The sequence below is a fragment of the Canis aureus genome, chromosome 30, assembly GCF_053574225.1.
Source record: "Canis aureus isolate CA01 chromosome 30, VMU_Caureus_v.1.0, whole genome shotgun sequence".
In the NCBI taxonomy this organism is placed as follows: Eukaryota; Metazoa; Chordata; class Mammalia; order Carnivora; family Canidae; genus Canis; species Canis aureus.
In genome coordinates this window covers 28,509,111-28,533,127 of record NC_135640.1, presented here as the reverse complement: position 1 = coordinate 28,533,127, position 24,017 = coordinate 28,509,111, and the positions used below count along the sequence as shown (strand labels likewise).

General features: G+C 37.6%; 1 long non-coding RNA gene and 1 pseudogene across 1 annotated transcript; one reads left to right on the top strand and one right to left on the bottom strand.

Moving 5' to 3' along the window:
• Positions 1 to 47: 47 nt before the first annotated feature.
• Positions 48 to 20,656, top strand: LOC144301626 (uncharacterized). The gene is made up of 3 exons (XR_013368382.1): positions 48 to 184; positions 19,360 to 19,556; positions 19,813 to 20,656. It is a non-coding gene; the product is annotated as an uncharacterized LOC144301626 (long non-coding RNA).
• Positions 1,724 to 2,089, bottom strand: LOC144301537 (ubiquitin-conjugating enzyme E2 D3 pseudogene; annotated as a pseudogene).
• Positions 20,657 to 24,017: the final 3,361 nt, after the last annotated feature.

Below are 24,017 nucleotides of genomic sequence, written 5' to 3'. Positions count from 1 at the left end.
CAGAGTCAAGTACAAGCAGAAAGAGCCAGAGATTGAGCAAGCTTGCACCTTGGGAAAAGGTAAAAGCAAAGGAACTTCAAACAGTGATCCTCAAGTGCAATGCACTGGCAGGGGTGGGAGATAAGGTCAACAGATGGGGAGCCCATAAGAGGAAGCATGAACTGAGACCACACACCAACCAGGAGTGAGTTGAAAAGGCTAGAACTCTTGGGTGAACACAGCTGGGGTGTCCAGAGTTGCCTCTTTTTGGGAACTGACTGTGTGGGGGCATAAGTAGATTTCTCTGGGATAAGGCACAGAGTTGTGGGCCAGGACAATACCTTGGCTGACGCCTGAGCTTACTGCGCACAATCAGCAACAGATTATGCAAGAATTATTGGTATTTTCATCTCCTTTTCTGTCTCATCATTAATCAAGTTGACCTGATTTTCTGAATTCACTGGGACCTCTCCCTTCGTCTTTATTTTCAAACCTCTTTTTGTTTGAAACAAACAAAAGTGTATTTATATGCTGTAAATGATTCTAATTTCACCAACAAAACAGCAGTATGATTAACAGATAGAGTGATTCTGTTATTATACAAGTTTATCCATTAAGCTGAACTCTCTGGGTAACAATCATCTCAAATATTTTCCTTTATGAAGTAAAGGTTGCTCAGTCCCATGCCACAGTAGATAATCTTTAAGCATGTTTGTTCTCTTAGCTAGGAATATTATCTGGTTCCATTTTTTCCAAACTGGGACTGATTTTTCCTGGCCTTTATTCTTTCAGTCTCATCCCATGGTTTTTCCCTGTCCTATTCCAAAACACTCTCCACACCCTACCTGTACAGGAAAATGTATTTATATTTTGAACAAAAGTAACAAGTCCTAATGCATTTTCCCATGTTACTGGAGCGTGGTAAAAAATCAGGGGAGAACATAGGCAAAGAGTAGGAAAAATATGTCTGGAATGACATAATAAGGTACAGTGGGAGGCTAAATAACCATATTGGAAAAGGATGCTAAAAAGTCAATAAATTAGAATCGGGATCTGATAAAGCTTGGAAAAAGTTATCCATAATGTAGAAGACCACTTTTTTTGATGAGACATCAGGATGATGGTATAACAGAAAAAATCTGAATAATAGTCCCCTGAGTCTTAATGCTAACACAATCCCATAAATGTCACCTGTTATTTTGCCATGTGGTATAGTGTGACAGTAAGGTATGTCTGCTCAGGTCAGATAGATTAGGGCATAATTCCAGACCCATCATTGCTGACTAAACAAGTTATTTAAGAGTATTTCAGCTTTAGTTTTCTTAGCTATATATTGACCTAAATAGATAATATGCCTCAAGTGCTCAACAAAATAGGTGAGACAAGTTAACTTCTCACTCACATAATTTTTTAAAACATGTATCTCATAAGCTCCTGTTATGTGCCATTTTTATAAAGCCTTATGGTAGGAAGAGGAAGGCAGACAGGTAAGCACACAGGTGGGTAATGGCAGATGGAGGAGGAAAAATGCAGAATATTGTAAGAATATCAAACACAAAGACCTAAGCTGTGGAACCAAGAGAAAGTGATGTTCCCTGAGAAAGTGATGTTGGTATGAGAAGTCAAGGAGAACTGGGAGTTAAATAAGTAAAGAAAGAGGGGGACCTGGGAAAGGATATGTATATATATTTAGTAATTTAAAGTTTATTCTAGCATAACGCAGGCTAAGGACTTTAAGGTAGCATCATGTGCACTTGTGAGTCCATTCATGAGATATTCTGTTGTACTTGCCTCTGTGTGTTTCACGGCACTACGGGGTCATCTGGGTTTGGATCACATAGCAGTGAAAAAAGGGATAAAAGAACTTCAGAAACAGCTAAAACAGGTAATTACTGTGATCTTAGAAAATTGAGACCAGTGCTGCCATTACTGTTAATGCTTGAGTGATGCCTTGTTATAAATGCAACAACACCTTAGGGCAGTTTGCAGGGCCAGTGCATAGGAAAATGAATTGTCAAGAATACACAGCATATTGATATGGGCTGTCATTAGGTCTCATAATTTTGGCTTGCCAATGGCATATGTCCTCCCAACTAGAACAGCTGTACATGCAAAGCTCCTGATGTATTGGGGATCATGGGCTTTTCTGAGGAGCTAATGGTTGGCTGGGTTTTCTGGATCCTTGAGAATGAATGAAGGGATTTCTAGGGATGAAGCTGAGTGGGTGGGCCAAGGCCACATCAGGTTAGGTCTTTACCCTCAGTGCAGTGGTAGCTGGTAGAGGACTTTCCCTTGGGGAGGGACATGATCTACTATAAGCATAGCATGAAGCAGGGCAAGGGTGAATGTTTGCTCTTGCTCTCCTACAGGGACGGGTGATGGTTGTTGACACTAAGTGGTGACACAAGCAATTGAAAAAGTGAAGACACAGGAGATATTTAGGAGGTCAGACTGACAGGACTTTGATGGGCTGGCTATGGCCAGTGAGGAGGAGGGAAATGTTCATCATGAGTCTTGATCTCCAGATTAGAAACAGAATGTGGTGGTGCCATTCGTTGGCAATTGCAATAGGCAACATCAGCAAAGTACCAACTTTGTAGAATATCTTTGTCCATCTATTCATGCAGACATATTTCACACTCTGAAACCATAGTATACATTTTTTGTATTTATTTTTATTCACAGAACATCAATATTAATACGCATATATCTATGTGAACACACACAAAAATATTAGGTTGGCCATGAATGGTCTAAACTAGTGAAAACCTTTATTTAGGTTGTTTTTTTTTTTTAAAGAGTTTATTTATTTATTCATGAGAGACACAGAGAGAGAGAGAGGCAGAGACATAGGCAGAGGGAGAAGGAGGCTCTCCACAGGGAGCCCAATGTGGGACTTGATCCCAGGACCCCAAGATAACAACCTGAGCCAAAAGCAGATGCTCAATCACTAAGCCATACAGTTGTGCCCCTTTATTTAGCTTTATTATAAACTTAAGAAATTTGAAAATTTTACACTATGTATATTATTTCTAAAAATCTGCCCTATATGATTTGGCCATGGGTTTCTAAACAACTGTAATGTGTTAATTCACTTCATAGAATGAAATTTGAGTTCTTAGGATTTAGCATCATATTCAAGGCCCTGAGCCACTCTCCAGCATTTCTGTTTTCATCCTGAGGGTACTGTGTTTTCTTGGTATTGATTATGTTGGTCCCTTTGCCTTGGATGTCCTCTAACCACTTCTGCCCCAGCTAAACTTGTAGTCATCCTTTAAGACCTCTTTGAAACGTCACCTCCTCTTTGAAGCTTTCCTGGGTCCTTGTCACATGGTTTCTAAATTGCTGTCTTCTGGTCTGAGTATCACAGATAGACTTGAATGAAAGTGAAGTTGTTTTTATTAGCCTCCTTTAGATCAAGATTTCTAAAATGTTTTTGATGATTCTTCCTCCCAACCAGTCAGCACTGTACCCTCTGATTTAAGTTAAGTTCCCCTAGAAGCAGATCCTGTGATGAGGATTTGAAAATAAGTAATCTCTTTTGGGAAGGAATCCCAGGAAGTGCCTTTCAGGGAGTGGGAGCTTTGAGACAGGGAAGGGAAGGAAGCCAGTAGGAGGTGCATTTCTGAGCAAGTAATAACCACTGAAGACAACCTGGGTTCATTCCCTTGGGGCCTCTGAGAAGCATGTATAAGGTGCCTTAGGGTTGGCACCCCGGAGGGTGAGGACACTGGAGAGATGGTCCTCTATTGTCTCTCAGTGGTCCAGGGCTGCTCCAAGGGGACTCCCCAATACTTTTGGCCTCCTTCAGTCTCTCTGCTCCTGGGCCTGATGCACTCCAGCATCCAGAGGGCCCTTCATGCACAAAGTTGCAGGTATTTGCAGTTGAAACCTGTTCATGCATAGATGCAAAGGGAAAGTAATGGCTGAAGGCAGTGGTGGTGTCTGCAGTGCCCTTAAATACCTACAACATTTTCATATTTCTAAGTCATGCTCGACAACGAAAGTTTCTCCCTTTTCCTCCAAAACAATGAAGAGGATGTAGTATTTGAGAAGGGGAAGAGTGCATTACCAGAGGAGAGCATGGTAGGGACCTGCTTTTAAAAAAAAAAAAAAATTAAAAAAAAATTTTTTATTAAATGTACCTAAAGTTTTTAGCTAATATATTTTAATGGTGAACATATTAAAAATCAGGGTCTAGAATTTATAGTGGTTGTAGAAGGAAAGTGAAAAATAACAAGGCTCTGGAGTCTGACTGTTTTCAGCATTTAAGTGCCACCAGCAGAAGGAAGGGGTTATAAAATCTTATCACAGAATACGGGTGGCATTAGCCACAGAGTTATACAAAGGAGAATTTTCTCATGAACAATGTAATGCAAAGCCTGTTTAATGAAGAGCTCTGAATTTGGATGAGGACTTAGTTTAGGAATGTGTTGCTTGAAGTCTTAAAAAATAGCAAATGTATTTTACGTGAAGTATATGCATTAAAGCAGGCTTATTTGATTTTTTTCCCAGTAAAGAGAAAAAATGGTTCCTTTCATCCCATTTTCCATATATTTATAGCATTCGGTGTCCTCCGATGCTTTTCTATTGTGTTCTCTGCTAACCCTCACTTCTTACTCTCTCTGCCTAGTACTGACTACTTTTTTAGATGATGTGATTTCTGGATTTGTGGACTACATTAATTTTTCAAGAAATGAATTGGTACTGCATTGCTGTCACAGTGCCTGAGTTATAAAGTACCGAGGTGATTCGTTATCCCTACACATCTGGAGAAAGTAGTTTAAGTTGAGAAAATGTATATAAATAAAATCTTATTCATCTGCACTGTTCCTGTTACAAATGCCATTTAAAATCAAAGGGAGGTAGAGTCTTGGTGGGTTTGTATTACCTTAAATTACTTTAAAGAGCAAAGTCAGACCACTCATTGGCTGGTTTTACTCTTTCCAAATCCTATTCCCAGCAGAACGCCAATAGCATCCAGCAGTTTAATTCGTTATTATGCAAAGTCCAAGTGAGTGAAATTTTAACCTCTGCTTCTAACCACTTGGTGTTGGTTTTATCTGTAATGAACTTAGTGAAAGGCATCTGATGACAGATTCTTTTATGTGCTCCTATTACCTAACTTATGAAGTCCTCTGAAGAGTTTAATTTAACCGCTTTATACTGAAAAAAGTCATGTGGTAGAGCAGGAATATTAATTAAGAATTCTAGGTGTTTTCATAAGAAATCCTGAAGGGCACTATTGGATGAGCCCATAGGGGGAATGTTTGTAACAAAGCCCTGACTGGTGTGGTTAGGTCTGGGGCATATTGTGGTCAAGAGAACACAGCACTGAAACCAAAATTAGCTTCAGAGTAACTTAAATCCATTACATCTCTCTAAAGCAATGCTTTTTAAAATTCCTTTCTCACCACTCTCCCATCCACTGTGCGTATTCTCTGCAGGTGTACCTGATCCTTTAATTTTCAAATGTCTTTCACCTGGGAAAGCTCCTTTTCCAGCCCCAGCTCTGCAATTTCCTATACTCTTCTTCCCTCCTACCTACCTGATTCTGCCTTCAAAAGCCTCAAAGAATCAATCCGGCAAGAGTGAGAGCTCCTTGGAGGGTAGAAAAGAGGAAGACAGACTAGGTAAAGGTAGAACCCTTTTAATAGGGTGGAAGAATGAAAAAGTCAAGGGATTCTCATAAAATAATCTTTGTAAAGTGTACAGATAGGGGTATAGGATAATTGTTTATTTGACAGCCCCAAAGGGCATGTTATTAATGGCAGGCATGGCTGTCCTTTATAACAGCTACCCCAAGACTTTAGAGAGATGCATTCCAAAGTTCTATCCTACATTGTGACTCTTCCAGAAACCCTTTCTAAACCTAGAGTTTCCATTCTACATTGTGACTCTTCCAGAACCTGCTAATATTTTAAAATTGTGCCACTCATGAGTTCCACAAGTTGAAGACAGTTTGAGAACTCTCAGATTTGGCCAATAATTCTATATGCTATCTATACAATCCATGATTTCCAGGACCTCATTCATTCTTCCAATCCTCTTTCCTTCTTTTAATCTCTCTTGTTTGGGAAAGCATTTTGGTTAACCTCCTTGGACTTCCTCCAGTTCAGCTATGTTTCCTTTGAAATATGGCAGGCAGAGTTGCTCACAGTATTCCAGGTTGTAGGAGTCACTTTTGGATGAGGAAGGACAAACTTGTGTGATTTACTTGTAGAATTTTTTTTTTTTAGCTAATGTCCAGCATTATTTTTATTGTTATGGCTTTTTAAAGGGCTAATATCTTTAAAAAATACACCATAGTGATTCCTACACCATTTTCCTTGGTCATAACCAGTGCTGAGACTGTCATAACGAATCTTCTGGAAACATGGTTTGAACTAATTGTTGTACTTACCTAACCTGTACCCACATAAAATATTTTCTTCACACCCTTCACATATCCATAATGATCTGAAAAGATTATTAAAAATGCTCCTCCCATTTCCAATTACATATCTGTGTGAGGCTGAATTTTCTTCGCATATTTTAACTAAAACAAAAGATTGCAGCAGATTGAATGCAGCAGCAGGTGTGAGTCCAGCTGCCTTCTGTTAAGGCATGCGTTAAAGAGACTGGTAAAAATGTAAGACTATATTATTCTTCTCATTAAGTTTCTTTTTTGAAAACTATATTTTTCATAGAAATGTCATTTCTGTTAACATGTAATGGATTCACTATTGTTACTTAAGAATGAATAAGTTAATATTAAAAAATATGAATTTAAATTTCTACTATAGGAAATACCAATTGATGTAACCCATATAACAAAGCCCTTCGAGGTTTCTTAGCAATTTTTCAGATTGTGAAAGGATATTGAGGTCCAAAATTTTGAGAACTGTTGGACTTTGGAGAATCCAAGTATCATTTCCACATTCTTTGTGCACATGATTGTTTACTTCATTATATTTTCTTCACTCACTAGGGCATTTATATTAATTTTAGAGCATAGGGCAGTTTCCTGCTGGCTTTAAATTTTAACCTAGAGCGGAGTATATGTAACAGTAAGAAAACTCAGTGGTAACAGTATGGTACAAAGACTAATGTTAATTTTACCTTTTCTGTGGTTCAAAATGAGTATCTTAAAAATTTGGTATTTAGCCTCCAAATAATTTTAACAACTGGGCTTTTATTATGAAAGTAGAGGTTTTTCTTTTTCTGTTATGTTGATGGACATGAAGATTAAAAAAAATGAGTGAGATCTGGCAATATCATCTAATTCTTAAAAAATTTAGGAATTTCTCTACTTTCCAAGATGGCTAAGAGAAAAGCCTCCAAATTTTAGAGACAATTGAACAACGTGAGAAAGGAGAGTTTATGAAACTAGCTAAGCTCTTTTGCTTCTAGTATGAGTGAAGTTGACCCCAGTGGAGCCTCTCATGGCCATATTTTACATGGCCCTGTTTCTAGCTGCAGTGAAATAAGACACAGCAGCATTTGAGAACAAACAAGGACTGATAATTTCTCAGAAAACATGCATCTTGAAGAGTCTTTAGATGTCTTTCAAATGGAAACAAAAAACAAATTATTGTGCAATAGATTAAACACTATGGTAGTGCAACTGACTGCTTTTGAATGCTTGAATAAATACACCAAGGATCTTGCATGTGAAAACAGATGGGATGTAGACACAGATTTGAGAATTCCTAGGAGAAGTTAGATTTATTGCGAAGTAAAACAACTAAGCTATGACTTTGGCTGCAGGGAATGAAGCACTGACAGCTGGTGTGGTAAGCAGAATAATGGCCTCCTAAACATGTCTGTGTCTTAATCCCCAGGGCCTGTGTTTTACCTTCCATGGTAAAAAGGACTTTGCAGAGGTGATATCAAGGATGTGAAGATGGGGGAAATTATCTTTGACTATCCAAGTGGCCCAAGCTAATTGCAGAAGTTTTTAAAAGCAGAGAATCTCCCCTGGCTCTGGTCAGAGACAGGGAGATGTGATTATACAAGAATGAATGGTTAGAGATGCAATGTTGCTGGCTCTGAAGATGGAGAAAAGGAGCATGTGTCATGGAATGTGGGTGGTCTCAAGAAGCTGGAAAAGGCAAGGAAATAGACTCTCAGAGACTCTAGAAGGAATGCAGGACAGTAGACACCTAGATTTTGTCCTGGTGTGGCTCTTATTAGACTCCTAATCCAAGAAATGCAAGATAATAAATTTATATTGCTTTAAACTGCTAAATTTATGGCAATTTGTTATGGTAAAGAATGAATACAGCTGGTTTTTCATTTTCTCTTTGGGTGTGCTAATGGCTGGTTTACAATATGCCATCTAAATCAGTTGACCAGGGATGCCTGGGTGGCTCAGTGGCTGAGCATCTGCCTATGACTCGGGGCATGATCCCAGAGTCTTGGGATCAAGTCCCACGGTGGGCTCCCTGTGGGGAGCCTGCTTCTCCCTTTGCCTTTATCTTTGCCTCTCTCTCTGTGTCTCTCATGAATAAATAAATAAAATCTTAAAAAAATCAGTTAACTAATAAGATAGGCACATGTTGCTTTTCTATTTCTTTCATGAGGACCCCATTGGGACTCACTTGTAAGTCTTTGATATCAGAGTGAGTGAGGAAGGAAGGCAGTGTTCTCGAGAAATCATTCTAACATCTTCCCTTTTCTTCTGGTGAGTAAAAAGACAAGGAGTCTTAAAAATCACTTAAATCAATGGAGTAATTTATCATTGTTATTGAAGATCCACAGATAGAGAATATTATTTTGCAGAGGAGAATGGGTTGAAAGAAATGTTAAAAATTATTCCTTAAAAAATTATTTGCTAATATTGAAGCTTGGCTGGATAATATGGCAAAAGTAGGGGAAAGGTCAAAGTGAGACAAGAAAAGAAAAATTCACTAAACTGCTTGAAGAGAGGAGAGCAGATTTTTTTTTCTTTTAAAGATTTACTTATTTTAAAGAAAGAGAGAGAGCGCAAGCACACCCATGTGTGCGAGCGGGAGGAGGGGCAGAGGGAGAGGGAGAGAGAGAAAGAGAAGCAGACTCCTTGCTGAGCGTGAAGCTGGTCACAGGGCTTGATCCCACCTCCCTGAGATTGTGACCTGAACCGAAATCAAGAGTTGGAGGCTTAACTGACTGAGCCACCCAGGCACCCCCAATTTCTGCTTTTTCGCCTTCATGCAATTTTGTTGACGTGGGGCCAGAGATGCCTGGGGGGAAGATCAGCATGTACAAAATGGTAGCAACAGTGAAGAGGGAATAAGGTAGTTACTCTGGATGCAGAATTGGAAATGCCAAAGCAGTTTGAAGCCAGCCAGGAAGTTTGCCAAGCTATAAAGGCATTAGCACTTGCTGTCTCTACATGCTCCACCCGGTCTGGGGACCAGGACAGTCTCAGTGATGTTTACGTTCAGCATTTTAATTTTGAAACTGCCTACATTTTGTCATTGATTTTTATTTAAAGTAAATTATTTTTGTTAAATGATTTGTTTTACATGACTTAAGAGTAATTTTATTACATCTTAGGGCCAACGGTTTTCCTGGGAGATGGCAGCTGGAAGTCGGGGGGAAATTAGTCTCACCTGAAAGAATTTGGCTTTTTCGCTTTTTCCCTCCACTGTGTCCATTCAAAGCCTACCTGTGCTTCATAACTTTAGTGGAAAGGGAACGATTACTTGCCAAAACCTCCTGGAACATGCTGAATATCATGGTATAAAGAACATAACATCTAGTAAAATTGCTAAGCAGAGAGTTTAGAGCTACCACCTTAATCACTTGTGTCTCTCCCAGATGGTGTCCCAGATATAAATTTCTATAAGGAGACAAGAAAAGCAAACCTTTAACCAGCTGCACATTTTATTTGAAGTCTCAGGACACTTAGAAAATGTCTCATGAGTATAAGGAAGTTTAATTGTAAAAGCGATGCATTTGGAGGTCTGAAAAGAACAAGAATGGGCAGGAAAAGTTTTCTATGTGGTCTGATTTATACTCCCCAGCTAGGGTCAGCTTGTAGAAAGTCAGCATTTTTAGCCAGTCCTGGCTTTCCTCTACTGGTCTAGGAAGATTCAGTTAACTTAGGGAATTCCCAAGGTACAAGGATGTTGTATGAATTCCATCTCCCAGCTGATGTTTGTACATTGAGAGCTATTTTTTTGTTCTATTTCTTAAGGGTCCAAATAATACTTTGGCCAGTATTTTAACTATAAGGTGACATTGGCAGACACTGTTTCATAGGCACATGATCTCAATTAGCATTAACTATGATCAAATACACTCCAAACCCATGAACAGGGGGTATAAGCTGGTGTTCTGACCTAGGAGAATAATGTCTAAAATACCAAGAGGAGAATGGGAAAAATGTAACACCTTGTTAAATATAATATTATTACACTGTATTTTTTTTTTTTTCTGTAACTAACTCTGAATCAGAGCATTCAATAAATTTTACACGGGATGAATGTACTTTTATAAAGCTGTGTTCTTCCCTATGCAAGAGGATACTGATGAAATCTAGGGGATGGGGAATATAAGAAGCAATTAGTGTATTGGAAGCCGCCACAAAGAAGTGCTGCTTTAGCTTGGACCTGTGGATAAAGAGCATTGGAGCAGGAATCAGAGGTCTGGGTTTCAGCTTTTCTTCATCCTTAGCGAATGGATGAGTATGGTACTTAATAATTCCTCAGGTGGATTTCTTCTTTTGGAACATTGCATCAGTAACACCTACCCCCAGTGTTATTATTGTAAAGACTATCTTAGAAAAAAGAAGCAAAGGATCCAACATGGTGCTCAACAAGGCTGGCTTTATTCTTCTGTAGCCTTGATCTAGAAACAAGGATAGTAAACCTTATTTCATCTCTTCCTCTAAGCACTCCTTCTCTCCATCCAGAGATTCTTCAGGGACCCCCTTCCCCACTTTTTTGCAGAAAGCTAAATATAATCAATACTTCAAATACCATTGTGATGAGGATGGTTGTCTTAAGAGAGGTACAGTTGTGAGAGCAAAGTGAGGGGAGAGGAGGGGCAGTAGGTCAGGGAAGCCACACAGTGGATGTGACCCTCTCCCCACGGTGGGTAGAGATGAGAAAGAGGTCAGCACTTGGGAAGAGGAGACAGAATGCAAATATCTCAGGGATAACCTTCTATTTGAAGTTGTCACTTGATGCTAAGGCTCACGTGCTTTAGTGGCCAGGCGCTGTTGGCACTTTTTTCTCACCTTATGGATCAGTGGCTCTTATTTAGCATTTAGATGTTTTGGGGGACATATAATTGGTATAAACCTATGAAATTTTACCAAATAAATCTGAGTAATATGGAAAACAGGTTTAATATTTTAGGGATTTAATGGTAAAATTCTATGAAATTATTTTGAGTGAGGATCCTTGGCACATGAACTGAGTGTTTACAGTTCTCATTTCACTGGGCATGACAAACCCTATCTGAACCATCTGTTCCTGCTCAGTGTTAGCAATCTCAAACTTGAAAAGAGGACAGACATGTTTGTGCTTGCAAACTTTTTCCTTAAATACATTCAGTGAAGAACTTATATGTTTGCCTCATATATGCTTCATCGTTTTATTGATTATATCTTCTTCGCAGATGAATTTCTCTTAAATTTGATAGGGGATCTGAAGAAAGATTCAGGTTCAGTGTGTGCAGTTTTATTTTTACCTTTCCCAAACCCCAAAATGTCAGTGGTATCTTAAACAAACATGTTTGTCTTTTATTTTTGTTTGGCTCGTATTAAAATTCCTTAAAAATATTATAACTCAGCAGGCTGATTTATGTAGCTGTAAATTTTGGCTCAGTTTACCACCTTCAGAACCTTTCTTTGGATATTTCTGTGTATTTAGCATTTTTCCTAAATGTGACTGCAGGGTCATCCAGTATTTACTCAGCCACCATAATCTGTTTTTGTTTTACTGTGTTTCAGGATTCTCTGTGGTAAACACTCAGTGACTTTGATACCCTAAATTTCTTTCAGCTTTGAGAAATAATTTTTAAGAGAACATTCTAGCTCTAGAGCAAGCATACTTCTCATTAGCGCCCTTTTCTGAGTTTCATTTCATCTGAGATCTGTTGATTCACTCTTCCATTTAGGTAGCAGACACTTCATAGCAATGACATCACTGATCCTGATATAGATGGGTGTTTGTGTTTATCTCCCACTTTCCACAGCATCCATTTATTACATCCATTTATTACATTCACGATGTACCATCTGCTTTTCGTTACTTGCTTATCTGGGGAGAATATTAGTGTATATTCTATAATACAGAGGTAAAATGTTCTATAAAGAATAATAATTGTTCCCTTGGGCTCAGAGGGAGAGGAGGATCATGAATCCTCACTGTTAAAACCATAGTGAAATTGGTTTAGCTTTCAAATTATCCATTCATTTTAGTTCCCGTTAATGTCCTCAAAAAGAGCTATCTTTATCAGTCAGTTTAGATCATTATGATGCAATAACAAACAACCCTGTAATCTCTGAGGATTACAACTCAAAAGATATATTTCTCATTTGTGTAACACGTTTGATATTGCATGTTCCATGTCTTCTTTGCTCTGAAGAGTAGAGAGCATAGACCAATGGTTGAACAAAACAATGACTCTTAAAGATTTTGTTCAGAAGTGGCCCATATCATTTCTACTGACATTTCTTCCACCACCACAAGTCACATGCTAAGCCTATGTCCATGGAGTGAGTAGTATAATCTTCTTGCAAGGAAGAGTAAGTAGGGATTGAGCCAGTGGGAAGGAACTGGTTTGGAGGAGCAGCAAATAATTTGAAAAAATGATGCACTGTTCTCTCTAATTCTGTTAACATTTCCTTGCATGTATACACAGAGAAACATACAAACTGTGACTGTAAAGTAATGAGCATGATTTTACTTAAAATAATCTTATCTGATTTTTTAATCTCTGAATAACAGATGTCTCTTTGACAGAATTTTCAACTTCCCCAACATTGTTCAAAGGGTTGTGAACATTATTTGAATATTCTCAGTCCTTTGAGGATTTGAAAATCGGAAATGGCTAGTACTCATTTGTAGTCAGTTTATTTACTTTAAAGTTCTTTTAGATTTTCTTCTATTGTTCATGAAGTAATACTGAAAGTCATTTAAAAAGATGAGTTCTGACAATATTTTGAGCAATGATTATAGAGATTAAAATATGTGCATAATATTAGGAAGTGAAAAGGTCCTTTGAATGCTTACATTTTGGTTAATTTTTTTTAAAGAGTACAGAAAAACCATGGGATAATGTGAATTCTGGTAAGTTTTGACTGTAGGCTCTCATTCTCCACTCATGGAGTGAGTTTTGGTTGGGGTAAGGGTTCAATATACAGTGCATATTTAAAAAAATAATTTGTCTATTTTTTAAAAAGATTTATTTATTTATTTGAGAGAGAGAGAGAGAGAGAGAGAGAGAGAGAGAGAGAAAGAGAGAGCACATATGAGTGGGAGGGGCAGAGGGAGAGGAAATAGGAAGGAGATTCCACACTGAGTGAGGAACCTGATGTAGGGCTCAATCTTAGGACCTGAGCTGAAACCAAGAGTTGGAAGGTCAACTGACTGTGCCACCCAGGCACTCCTAATTAGTTTATTTCTGATATAATCTAATATATGAACGTATTTTTGTTCAAATAGTTTCTAGAAGATAGAGTGGAAAAATTTAGTTTTCATTAACTTTGCATTAATTCAATCTTAGCTTTTGTGAGCTTGCAATTTTTGGATCCTATGGTTTAGTTCATTTCCTGTATTAATTACCGTATTTTATAGCATTCCTCATTTTTTCTATTCCTTTTTCTTTTTCAAAAAGAATTTTAAATCCTTAGAGAATATGAAACAAAATATTTATATTCTTGGCATATACCATACAATACCAGTAATTATAATTATAGTAATAATAATAATGAACATATATGAATTATTTATAATGTGCTAAGCATTATTTTAAGCAGTTTCTCATTTTAACTTGTTTAAAGCTATGAAGTAGTCAATTTATATCATTGTCAGTTTATAAATGAGAAATTTGAGTCAAAGAGAGTTAAGAAGCTTGTCCCAACCCACAGTTAGTAGGTAGTTGAGCTCAATAGGTTCCAGACCCGATGTTCCTGCTGAAATTACATATACTGCCATATTTATGTTTGTTCGTTCATTATTTGTTCACTTAGAAAACAATATTAAGTACAACTATGTGATAGACAGTATCTCTGGCCATAATATTGGCCTTCATACCTGACTCAGCCTACCTAGTCAGGAGGAAGAAGCTAAATGAAGTTTTCCAGTGTTGAGAGATAGATAGATGTCCTCGTAGAGGAAAGGGGCCATGAAAAAAAGTAGAGAAGCAAGATTTTGGTAAATGCAAATAGAACTATATTCTGGAGTGTCAAAGTGGCAAGACAGAGAGAATAGGAAAGTTAGGCAGAGGCCTGATGATGGCTGTTTTTGCACCATGCTAAGGATTTAAGACTTTAACCAGAAATGATGGAGGGAGGTTTTGGTGAATATTAAGTCGATGACTTCTGAGTGCTATCCTAAGAGATTTCCTGTATCTTCCAATGTTGTATTTCACATAATATTTAAAGCATTCGAAGATGATTATACTAGTTAAATGACATTCCTACAAATTAGGTCAGAACAAATTCTGTGTATTGGACAGTCTATAGTTCAAGGCAAGGATATACATTAACCATTAAAAGATGGAAAGAAAGCAGAAAATGAACTGCAGACTGTACCTGATATAAGTATTTAATGTGCTTGAGGAATGGATTTGCCCAAGAAATTGTTGGCCGGGCCAATGACTACAAAAAGGCATCCTTTCTTTGAAAATCTACCTTTGAAAGTACATTTGTATTTACCTTGTAAATACAAGCAGATATATTTGGTAATGTTTCAATGGTTTGCTTATGCCATCCATGACCTCTAGATTTGTAAATTAATCTTTAAATGGGCACATTTTCTGAAAATATGTTGAAAAACAATTCTCTTTTGATTGTATGAATAAAGAAGTGAAAATCTGTGTTGAACTTTAATTCAGCTAAACACTGATTAAAAAAAGACCATATTAGGGATCCCTGGGTGGCTCAGCGGTTTAGCGCCTGCCTTCGGCCCAGGGTGTGACCCTGGAGAACCAGGATCAAGTCCCATATCAGGCTCTCTGCATGGAGCCTGCCTCTCCCTCTTCCTGTGTCTCTGCCTCTCTCTCTCTGTTTCTCATGAATAAATAAAATCTTAAAAACAAACAAACAAACAAACAAACCCCAAAACTCTTAAAAAAAAAAAAAGACCATATTAGAACTTTTCTTCATTCTTTCTGGCACTGTGATTGATATGTGTGCATCCTCGATGGATGAGATTACAAATGTGTGACTGCTATGCTCCAGGCAAGTTATGTTATGTAAACCAGCTGGACTGATGAGGGCTCACTGTGGTTAATGTGATAAAGAACAAGGCATGCTTTTCTGCACGTTCTGCTAATACAAAATGATGTGATTTACAAAAGATAAAAATGTATTTACCCTTGGCAGGCTGTGGCATGCCAAATGGGTATCATTTTAACATGACTGGTGCAATGAAGGGAATGCTGTAGGGGAATCAAGAGATTTTGGTTAAGGGATACATGTACAATGTACAAAATTCCTCATTCTTTTGGGGGCTTATCCATACTTGACATTTGGCAGGATGCTTTAGCTTCTAGTTGATCTGGCTTAAAAGTGAATCCTTTAGTTTAAAAACATTATGAAAAAAGTCAATCAGAGAAAGACAATTATCATATGATTTCACTCATATGTGGAATTTAAGAAACAAAACAGGAGCATAGAGGAAGGGGGGGGAATAAAACAAGACAAAATCAGAGAGGAAGACAAACCATAAGAGACTCTTAATCATAGATAACAAACTGAAGGTTGCTGGCGGGATGGGGGGTAAGTGGTAGGGGGATGGGGTAACTGGGTGGTCAGCATTGAGGGCACGAGGTTGTAATGAGCACTGGGTTTTATTTAAGACTGATAAATCACTGAATTCTACCTCTGAACCCAATAATACACTACATGTTCATTAATTGAATTTAAATTAAAAAATAAGGGATCCCTGGGTGGCGCAGCGGTTTGGTGCCTGCCTTTGGCCCAGGGCGTGATCCTGGAGACCGGGGATCGAATCCCACGTCAGGCTCGCGGTGCATGGAGCCTGCTTCTCCCTCTGCCTGTGTCTCTGCCTCTCTCTCTCTCTCTGTGTGACTATCATAAATAAATAAAAATTAAAAAAAAATAAGTTAAGTCCTTATTGCTGTAATAACATTAGCTTTAGTAATTTGTCATGCTTGCTAAAATTTAGGCAGATATTGCCCCTGCTTCTGCAGCTAAGACTCCACGCAAATGCTAACTTTTTGTAAAAACATTCCTGGTTCCTTCCACCTTCTTATTTGTATAGATCTCTAAAAGAACTACTTATCTGTTGAATGACTTATGTTATTATTCACATTATGCATACTTAAAAAAATTTTAATGGAGATCTCATTTACTACTGTAAAATCTTCCCCTCTTTGAAGTGTAAATTTCAATGGTTTTTAGTATTTGAACAAGTTGTGCAATTATGACCATATCTAATTCCAGAGCATTTTCACCATCCCACAAAGACACTTAGTACCCATTAGCCATCACTCCCTGTTCCCTTCTCTCCCCAGTCACTGGCAACCACTCAACTACTTTCTGCTTCCACGGATTTGTCTAGTCTGGACATATCACATACACTGAAGCAAGCATACGAATTGTGGCTTTTTGTGATTGTGTTCCTTTACTTAGTGTAATGCTTTCAAAATTCATTATGTTATAGTGTATCACTATTTCACTGCTTTTTATTGTAGAATAATATTCTGTTGTGTGGATATCCCACATTTTGTTTATCTGTTCATCAGTTGATGGATATTTAGGTTGTTTGTACCTTTGGCTATTATGAATTATATTATTATCAATAGTTGTGTAAACTTTATTTATTTATTTATTTATATTTTTAAAATAAAGATTTTATTTGTTAATCATGAGAGACACACATAGAGAGAGAGACAGGGACACAAGGCAGAGGGAGAAGCAGGCTCCATGCAGGAAGCCTGATCTGGGACTTGAACCTGGGGACTCCGGGATCACACCCTGGGCCAAAGGGAGATACTCAACTGCTGAGCCGCCCAGGTATCCCTAAATTTTATTTATTTTAAATATTTATTCTTTCAAGTTTTTGTTTAAATTCTAATTAGTTAACATATAATGTACTGTTGGTTTCAGGAGTAGAATTTAGTGATTCATCACTTGCATACAACACCCAGTGCTCATCACAACAGGTGCCCCTCCTTATTACCCATCACCCATTTAGTCCATCCCCCCCACCTCCTTTCTAGCAACTCTCAGTTTGTTTACTATAGTTACAAGTCTGTTTTATGGTTTGCCTCTCTCTTTTTTCCCATGTTCTTCTGGTTTATTTCTTAAATTCCAAATGAGTGAAATCATATGGTATTTGTCTTTCTCTGGTTGACTTATTTATTTATTTATTTATTCATGATAGACAGAGAGAGAGAGAGAGAGAGAGAGGCAGAGACACAGGAGGAGGGAGAAGCAGGCTCCATGCTGGGAGCCTGGCATGGGACTCGATCTCGGGATTCCAGGATGGTGCCCTGGGCCAAAAGCAGGTGCTAAACCTGCCTGAAATTCATCTGCCTGAGCCACCCAGGGATCCCCTATAGCCAATATTTAAACCTATATTTAAAGTCATAAAAAACATGCTGTTGACATTTGGGTTTATCTTCTTTTAGACTTCTCTGGTGACTTGTATGATACTTTCACTTAAAAAAGCAAATTTTGAAACAAAACAAAATAAAGCAAATTTTGTATCAAAATATGCATAATGTTCTATAGTCTACTATTTAGTTTACTTTCCTTGTAGTATATATGGTATATATATTCTGATATAGGATTTTTTAATAATTGTGTACTTCTCTATAATTTATTTCAATATTAGATTACATTTCTGTATGCTATAATTGCAATTCTTGAGGGCAGTTGCTTTGCTTTATATTTCATTTTATCCATTTCCTTCTCTTCCACTAGAAAGGTAGCATGTATCTAGAATAGTTTTTAAACAAGAGTTTGCTAAAAGTGAATTTATAATATATATGGATTTATAGAATTTCAGATTTGAATAGAATATTAGGGGTCGACCATGAATGGATGATACGATATTTTGGTTAAATTTGGTTTTAACTAAGGACTACAGTTATGGCTTTTAAACTTCATACTTAACCAATATCCTTTGATTAAACCATTTGGAAAGATTGAAGGAAGAGTAACAGGAACAGGAAATTTGTTTCTAAGTCAAATCATGAGTAAGTTTTGCCAACTTCCTGGATGCCTGAATGATAAAATTTGCAATTTGGAGGGAGTGAGTCAGTGATCTTTTTGGCCAGTTTAAAGCTTCTTTAGTGAAAAAATGTATTATATTCTGCAATTATAAAATGGTCAACAATCATTAAAAAAATCTCAACTATCTCCAATGTTGTCTTGTCAGATAGTCACAGGTTGTTTCAAAAGAGTAAAATGTATTTGTTTTGTGCATTGGTACCAAACTTCATATTCTAACATCTTTGTTGAAACTTTGCTGGTGAATCATAGTAACATCACTAACTATATGTTGCCAAGTTGATCTTGTTCCAACTTTTAAAAATATCATTAATCTCAGCTAGATTTTAAAATTGCCTAGATTGTGGTGTTAAAATACTGTTTCCCACTATAGGAATCCAGGGCTTCTTGGAGAAATGGCTGCTTCCATTTTCTGGTGCAGGAAATGCACAAAATTAGCTTGCAGGGATTTGTCATGCCAAATTTGAAGGAAGACATTAGAGACCACTGGGGCCAGTGACCACCACCAGCCAACTTGAAGAGGCCAACTCAACTCACTAAAAATGGGACCACTGGGCTTTAATAAAGATTTTAATTGCTATAGAGTGAACCTTATCAAATACATTTAAATCCTTAAGTTCATAATTAAAAAAAATAATTGGTCATTTTGGAAAGATGATAGGGAGTGGATCTATTGTTTTGAAAACTAGTTTTAGAAAAAAAGTGAAAAAGAACCAACCATTGATTTTGTCTCTCTCATATGAACTGCTCCACTGGTGAGAAACATCTTTTTATAAAAGCATTCCAATGAATGAAAAGAACTAATAGAATTATAATTATTTTGCAACACATAGGAGACAGATAGGTATTCAGCTGTTAACATCACATGACAGAAAATCAGACACGATGTAGCTCCCAATGAAAGCGTACACTACCACCTATGTAGTCTTGCCAAAAGGATCTAATCTAAGACTAATGAAGGCTTTGGACCCTGTGTCCAGTTTGCAGGAAATAGAGCAGAGAAGCTTGCTGAACTTTACTGCGAATGTGGAACCAAGGACATCCAGACAGAGGGAAACCCTGCAGGTTAAATCACCTGCGGTCTTCCATGAATATGCCAGAAGATGAAGGGGGTAGAAACGGACACTGGTGATGATCAAAGTGACTTAACAGACACATCGATTTTTTAAGAAATTGGGTAAGACTAAAGTATAGATGATGTCTGGGGCTTATGTTCATGACAAGACTATAAAATGCGAGGCAGCAATTACTATAAAGGCAAGAGGTGGTTGTGTTTGGGATGGGCCACATAGAGGGTCTAATGGGAGGTGAGTAAAGCTCTAGTTCTTGACTTGGATAAGGGTTTCAAGGGCGTTGTCTTAATTTCCTATTATTGCCATACCAAAGTACTGAAAAACTAGTGGCTTAAAACAACAAAATTTACTATCTTACAGAAGTCCAGGTGAGCTTGACTGGATTCTCTTGACGTGGGCTTACAAGGCTGAAATCTAGCTCTTGGTCAGCGAGGCGCTTCCACCAGAAGCTCCAAATTCGTTCAGGCTTTTGGCAGAATTGAATTCTTTGTGGCTGCAGAGCTGAGGATCCCCTTTCCTTGCTGGCTATCTGCCAAGAGCCTCTCTGAACTTGTCAAGGCTGCCTACTACATTCCTTTTACATTGTCCTCTCCATCTGCAAAGAGCAACAGTGGGTTGAATCTTTTTTATACTTTGAATCTCTCTGATGACTCCTTCTTCTGCTTTCCTCTTCTGTGTTTTAAGGGCTTATGTGATTACATTGGTTCCACCTTGATAGCCCAGGGTAAGCTCCCTATTTTAAGGTCAGCTAATGAGTAAACTTAATTCCATCTTCAAAGCGCCTTCACAGCAGTACCTACATTGCTTGTCTAACCAGCGATGTTTGATTGAATAACCAGGGGGCTAGAATCTCAGGAGAAAGTTTTCAGAATTCTGCTTGCCATAAGATGTTTTTACCTTAGATGTTTGTTTTTTGTCATTTTATGTGTTTAGATTTTATTTTACAAATATAAAGGCTAAAAAAAATCATTGAGACATGCCAACTGATGTCTTTTATGATATTTAGAAGGTATTTATCAAAGGTGCTTACGTTTTTTCTTAACAGGAGAAACTCCAAAACAAAAAATGATTTCTTTTCTTAGCTGAAAACTTTTGTACTTTCACCATATCTAAGGATGCTTAGAAAATGTAAGTGTAATAAAAGCAAATTCTGGAATTTGCCGCCTTTTTTTTTTTTTTTTTCTACTGTAAGTAACTCTAAAACATTTGCAATAAAAGGTCTTAAAATTTACAATTTGTGTGCGGTTATTAAACGTGGCTTTAAAGGTACATTTTTTGTAGTGAGTTCTGGGTTGATAGGATATGATTGTTTGCATCCATATAAAAACAATAGCTTTTATAAGAGCCTATACTCTTTTGGTTTTCTTGCCACTTCATAACTACTTCATAACTATGACGACGATCATTACATTTTTTACTAACTTAATTGGTAGTATATCAAAACTGAATTACACCAGAGGCAGGCAAACCTTTCCCATAGAAAGGCCAGATAGTAGATATTTTCAGTTTTGTATGCCATATCATCTTTGTTGTAGATATTCAATTTCATCATTGTAGCTCAAAAGAACATAGACAGGGGTGCCTGAGTGGCTCAGTCGGTTAAGCATCTCTCTTCGGCTCAGGTCATGATCTCAGGGTCCTAGGATTGAGCCCTGAGTTGAGCACCCTGCTTCTCCCTCCCACTTGGCCCTCTCTCCCACTTATGTTATCTCTCTCAAATAAATAAATAAAATCTTAAGAAAAACAGAACATAGACCATACCTAAATTAATGGCTGGATTTGGCCTGAGAAACATAGGCTACAGGCCTGTGATCTGCACATTTAAATATTTCTTCTCTTATTGTGTCTGCTTAGCATTTTACTAGTGATATATTTTCATTGCACTCATTTGTATAAGCATATTATACAAAAAGAAAAGATTTTAGCCTTAGGACCACTTTTTTGAGTATGTGTAATACATATATCTGAATTCTTTGAGTTCTTTTAATTAAGCTAAATATAATTTTGCATCAGGCTTCTTACTCATTTATTCATTCCAACAAATATTTATTGAATACCTAGTATGTGCCAGACACTATTCTAGGTCCAGAGATAAGCAATTAATCAAACAAAGTTGTAGCCATCACCATGCATGCACTCTAGTTGACCTACTATTGACGATGTCAGGAGTCCAGGATATAATAAGCTTGCTCTAGTAGCTTCTCCCTGACTAGCAGTAGAATAGCATAAAAATACAAATGTTAATGCCCTTTAATTGTTTTATTTAAATATTGCTTGCATATGTTTTCTCAAAAATTGTTCAATTACTGTTGAAAAAATCTGAAGGGGTATATTATATATTCACTACATTTTGTTTCAAATTATGCTGGGATATGCTAAAAATCAAAATTATTTTGCAAAATTTTATCATGTAAAAACCCACTGAAGACTTGGGTGATGTACCATTACACTTTATTGTCTTCTAGTTGTACTGTGTGAATTTGAGAAACATTGCTTTCATTGTACATACTGCTGTGCTTGAAATCAACCCTTGTTGAAGAATCAACTGGTGACAGTTGGACGTTTTGACAGCTTAACTGGGGCCTTTTCAATTCATCACAGCCATCAGCAAATTTTCTTCAAAATTTTTTCACCAGTGATGCAAACCCGTTTTTGACTTTAGAAAAATTTCTTCTTCTTACTTGGGGCAAAGAAAAAGGTAAAAGGCTCCTAAATTTACCAAAACTCTATAGAGTGGTACCCTTTTGTCCACAGTTTTGCCTTCTGTGCTTTCAGTTACCTGTGGACAACTGCAGTTTCGGAGCCGATGATATTCTGATGTGTCATCAGAAGGTCAATAGTAGCTTAATGCCACATCATGATGCTTGTGTCACTCCTCTCACTTCATCTCATGAAGGCGTTTGATCATCTCTCATGAAGGCATTTGATCATCTCACATAACAAGAAGAAGAATGAGTACACTACAATAAGATATTTTGAGAGAGACAGAGACAGAGCCAGAGAGACATACACATAACCTTTATTATAGGATGTTGTTATAATTGTCCTATTTTATTACTAATTATTATTGTTAATCTCTTACTGTGTCTAATTTAGAAGTTGAATTTTGTCAGATGAATGTATGTATAAGAAAAAAACATAGAATGGAGAGGATTTGGTGCTATCTGTAGTATCAGGCATCCACTGGGGGTCTCTGAATGAATGCCCTACAGATAAGGGGGAAGGGCTATAGTTAAAAGAAGTCAAACTTTGACCAGAAATTACAGTAAGTGCACAAAGTGTGAGGCATTTACTCTCTATTGAGTAACTGACAGGCTGTGATGAGAGCTTCCATCCTTGAGCCTTTCCTGGCATGGAATCGAGTGTATTACCTGTGTCCTGCAGGCATGTCCTTCCTCACATACTTTTACATGAGTTGACATGCATAAGCCTAAATGAAAAAAGATGTTGAGCTACAACTTACCTTCTCAATCACGTTTACATTATGTTTATAAATCATCCACAGATATGATTAGAGAAACTTTATTCTGAGATCTGAATAAAAACAAGTTATTCTGATGACATTAGTTTCTACTCTGTTCAGTATTGGTGGGTGTGTGCATGCTTGTATCCACAAAGTGTTTTCTTTTCTAAAAAAACATATTACAAATAGTTAAACTATATAAAAATGTGAACCACAAGTTTGTAGAACTTTTGGAGTTTCTCCCTAAAACCCCAAGGTTCTGTAAAACAGGTCTGAGAAATTTGATCTAAGTCAACCCCTTTATTTTCTGGATGAGGAAAATGGGGCCCAAAGAGAAGGTGTGTCCAATGTGGCGGCCCTGAAATCAGCCCTGGGAGCCCAGGGGCCTCCCTCCTGGTGTAGTGTGGTCTTCATTGCTAGGTTTGACTTTGCACCCAACAGGTATAATTACAATATGTGTAATTTCCTTAACTACTTAACTACTTACAGCCCTCGTAACATGGGTTACTGCCAGTTAGTTAGGCTTTTACTTTCTGTGTGGTCAGATACAATGTTGGCAGGACAGCACAGTCCTGTGGTGGCAGGTGGCATTCTGAGGGGATGAAACCACTCCAGAAGCAGCTTCTACAGCCTTTTCTGTCCTATATCCTTCTGATTAACCATGGATATTTTATGATTAACATATTGATTCTAAATTTGGGTTTTCAATGCTGACTCTTGTTCATTAGCATGATGGATGTTGGAAATGGGCTCCAGCTATCCCAGATGAAATTAAATGTATTTTGAACATATGGATTGACTTCCACTGTTTTATGAACAGGATAAAAGAATCCACAGAGGCCTGTTGTAGTCTTTTTAGGGATGACAGTCATGGTTTGATTACCTAATTGGCCCCTGGTTCAGATATTGGTTTAGGAGGACTTCTGACTGTCTGGTGCCTCTGGGCCTCAGAAATATTGCTGAGTTTGTTTCAGGTGAACTTTTCATACCCAGACCACCTGCAAGGACTTTATGCAGCCCTTTGTCCAGTACAAGATGTATAAAACTCTTTAATGCTATCTTGCTGATTAGTAAATGTCTGTCTCTACAAAGGAGTTTGGAC